This window comes from Kogia breviceps, chromosome 9 (genome assembly GCF_026419965.1).
Source record: "Kogia breviceps isolate mKogBre1 chromosome 9, mKogBre1 haplotype 1, whole genome shotgun sequence".
In the NCBI taxonomy this organism is placed as follows: domain Eukaryota; kingdom Metazoa; phylum Chordata; class Mammalia; order Artiodactyla; family Physeteridae; genus Kogia; species Kogia breviceps.
In genome coordinates this window covers 109,321,758-109,325,828 of record NC_081318.1, presented here as the reverse complement: position 1 = coordinate 109,325,828, position 4,071 = coordinate 109,321,758, and the positions used below count along the sequence as shown (strand labels likewise).

Below are 4,071 nucleotides of genomic sequence, written 5' to 3'. Positions count from 1 at the left end.
CTTGTCAGAGCTTAGGCCGCCTGTAGGTATGTCCCACGGCCAAGGTACCAATGAAGGAGGACAGTCCCCCGCAATGCTCCATACTTTGTGGATGAGGGCGGGGTCAGAGAACGCCCCTGAGATCACGTAAGTTCCCTGGCTGGGGAAGTGGCTCTGATGGAAAGGAGGGTGCTCCAGGTCATGGAAACTAGTGATTAGCCCATCCTTCTGTTAAACTGGCTCAGGTCTCCTTCCCGGGCTCTCTGCTCAGCGGCCAGAAGTGGGCAGGGCCCGAGCAGCGGGGCCCATCGGCTCTGTCTCCTCATAGAGCCAGGGATGCTGTCTGTCGTTCGCCCCTAGAAGAGTACAGGGAAAGGCACATAGAAAGGTAAACAAAAACTTATTTCTTGAATGAATAAGAGAATAATAGCGTGAGTAATGATGAAGTAAACGACTGAAAAAGGAACTGAAAGTTAGAAGGAAAGGCCATACTTACTTGACGTTATATCTCGGCAGTGACAGAGGCCTGCTGGGGAGACGTCTGAATTTACAGCAGCGCTGTAACTGGGAGCAGAGGCCACAGGTGCAGGGCAGTCACGGCCGTGACTCCAGCTATTGCTCTTAAATACACAGCCGAGCTTCCGTCACGCTGTCCGCACCTCGCGTATAGGATTCTAACCGTCAGCTTGACACGCACCGTCTCTTAAATCAGCGGCGCATCCATTGGTATTGGAACCAAAGTTTCATGATCATTTTTGTCAGAGGAACAGGTCGGGATTTGGGGGGAGACATCTTCCCAGTGTTCCTGTTTCATCCTAAGACTGTTTTCTTCATCTCAAACCAAGACCACATCTGCCCTGGATTGCTTTTGGCAACAAGAGTGGTAATGAGGTCATTTCCACTATGATAGGGTCATTGTTGGTAATGCTTATTGCATCGTGATCAGATTTTGGAAGCTTCTAAATTAGCAAAGTTAGAAAAAAAATTATTAAATGAAGGAAGAGTATACGATGAGCTAAATCCCGAGGAGTATGACTAATAGCACCACGTAAAATCCTCATCAGGTTCTTGATTAAATTCAGGTCTTGAGGGTTTCTCATGATAACAGAGTTCCCTGGGGTTTAAGCCAGCATTCTAGTTTTACTTATTTCATAAATATCAATCCTTGGGGTAGATATTATTGACTCATAAAATTAATAAGATTTACTTTCATAATGTTGATAAAAAAAACGATAAAGTAGGCAAAACAAATCTTTTGCAGCCTCTACCGTGACCCATTTCTGGGGTCATTTTCCTCTACCAGTGTAATATCTGTTTTCAGGGCTCTGAGGGACTAAAGAATGACACATAATGGAGAAATTACACAAGTTATTTCGCTGTGTATTTCTACAAGTCAAGTAATCTGCTGCAGTAATTTTAAAGCAATTTTCTTAAACTAACAATTAGCTTAATGCAATCATAAACTCTGAAATTTTACACCCTTGGCTGCTTAGTCCTTAAAATTCTCTTCAACATCATCTTTCCCCATTTCTATTCTACTCTCCTCCTGTTCCTTCTTGGACTCTTTACTGATTGTTTTCTTGCCGTGATCTCACCTCCTAAACGTTAGTGAAACTCCACATTCAACCCACTGGTCTTGTCACTGGCCTCCAAGTCCCTCTATCCCCCTCCAAACCCTTTGTAATTGCATTTCAGTATTGTGGTAAACATCATCTACTTTCCAACCTCTCTCACTTACCACCACTTTCCATACCCAGTCGTCAAGCCTCATAGTATATATTTCCTTAGAATCTTTCCTTCCTCTACACCTTCATTCTACCCCAAATCACTATAATCGCAGGTCTCTCTAAAGCTCAATAGTCACTCGAGGTTCACAGCCACTGGGAGGCAGCAGTGCTGAATCGTTAGGTCTCTTGAGGATTTGCCTTAGGTCCCCTCAAGCCCTCTTGTATGAAGCATGACCTCTTCACTATAAATAAGGCTCTAAGTTGATGATACTAAAATTATAGGGAATATATTGGGATGAACTCGGATGATGCTAGCAGACATTTCTTAATATAAATAATTTTAAGAATTAGGGAATAAAAACCATGGGAATGAAAGCTGTGAGCCTGGCATCCAGAAGAAGGAGGGGATGAGTGGGAAACCACGGTTGGAGTGGCCTGGGTTCAGATTTCTGCCCCACCATCAGTTTGACCCTGGGCAAGATACTTAACGTGATTTTAGCTTTTCCTGATCTGTTAACTGGAGATAGTAATATCTCCACTCAAAGGGGTATTTTGACAGTTAAATAATATTGTATATAAAGTTTCCATCCTGGAAACTTGCATGTGGTAGGTTCTCATCAAATCATAACTATTAATACTTACAGGCACAGCACTTCTGTATTTGAAAAGTAAAATATCAATAATAGCTTTAAATAATGGCTTAAGGAAATAATAATCAAAATGCCATGAAGAAATGCACATTATCTGTCAAGGAATAGTGCTGACAGCCATTCTTAAAGGAGCCTGGAGTGTCTGTAATGGAGAAAAATTATAGGCAGGTCACCCTTACCTTAGACAGGGCAGGACCACGTACAAAACGTTGTTTGACACTTCAGCTTCTGAAAAAAAAATGCTGCCACACGTAGCAAGAAACGTATAGAAGGTTTGCAGATTTGGGTGGTCTTTAAATAAAATCAGTCTAAGGGTCAACCTCTCACCTCTGCCCAGTGACTTCTAAGTTTGAAAGCATTTTCCAGCCACTATCAATTATTTAAGAGAAGCACTGGGGGAAATATAGATAAATAAACCATTCTACATTACCACTCCTTGGACCACCAGACTCATCTGGCTATGAGCTGGGTGGGGAGGGCAGAGATGATTAGGAGTCGCCATTTATTTGTGTCTACTGCAGACAACAATAAGAGAGATTTTTCACTTGACCGGGGATTGTAGAGATCATTTAGTCCAGCATTTCATGTACTGAAGAGGAAACCCAAGCTCAGACCGGCTGAGCTGGGCACAGTCAGGCAGCTACTGAATAGCAGAGACGGCCTGGAGCCCAGTTCTCTCAGCTCCTGGCCCAGAAGTTCCTTCCACTGCACCCCAGCTGCTGCTTTACAGCATTGAGGTTTGGGGATTTCACTCATTCAAATGCAAATGTTTTGTGTGCTTCTTTAACAGGACATTCTTTTGTCTTACTTTACTAAGTAGGGTTTGCTGTACTGAGTAAATGAGTACAGACCTGGAGGTGTTAAAATCATCAACCTCTTCTAAAGCATCATTCTTTTCCCTTTGTTTCTATTTGTAATGTGGAACACTTGCTGCTTTTTTTCCTTACAGCTTGGATCGAGACAGCCGTACTTAGAGCTTGATTTACTTGTCCTAGTGGATGACACAAGTGCTGAGCATGAAAGTAATGAAACCAGCGCAGCTCACAGGAAGCTCTCGCCCATTCGTGCTCCCACCCCTCCTTTGGGAATTCGTCCAGGGGGTTCGCCGAGGGAATTCGTTGCTACGAAACAGTGCTGCAGCTGGGCTCCGGGAGGGCCCCGCGTGGTCTCACAAAAAGCTAGCAACGTCTGCAGCTTCGAGGAGGTGGGAGATGTCAGGGGCCACCCAGCGTTACACCACTGGGAAAAGCTTCCCTGTCTGGAATGTCCCCACGGGCTCCATTTGCCGCCGCGGGCGCTCTCTTGACTTCCTGCCCAGGGCGGAAACCCTCCTCCGCTTCCGTGACAATTGGGGTCATCACCCTGGCGGCCGCACCGCTCCGCACTCGCCCCCATTCGCATCTGGGGAGCACGTCTACCTGCAGGATCCTGGTCACCACCGGGCACATGAAGCAATGCAATTCATGACCGGAGTGAAAGAATCACACCCGGCGCTGGCCGTGGGCGGGCGGGACAAAACAGAGGCTGCAGCTACCGAGGGGAAGAGAAGAGAAGAGGGAGAGCCAAGGCTGAGAGGGAGGAAATGCCAACATGGCCATACTTTTGTTAAAATACCGCGGGATTTGCAAGTGGCTCCGAGCCTTCGCAACGCCCTCACTCCAGCCCCTCGAGGCTAATGTCTGTTTCATTTTAATGATTGGTGCCTGTGTCCTAGG

At 45.7% G+C, this 4,071-nt stretch overlaps 1 long non-coding RNA gene across 1 annotated transcript; it reads right to left on the bottom strand.

Annotated features, from left to right (window-relative positions):
- Positions 1-748: 748 nt before the first annotated feature.
- LOC136794802 (uncharacterized) lies at positions 749-3,265 on the bottom strand. Its single transcript, XR_010842015.1, has 3 exons — positions 3,208-3,265; positions 2,536-2,584; positions 749-938 (listed from the first exon to the last, which is right to left on the bottom strand). It is a non-coding gene; the product is annotated as an uncharacterized lncRNA (long non-coding RNA).
- Between the last annotated feature and the right edge of the window lie 806 nt (positions 3,266-4,071).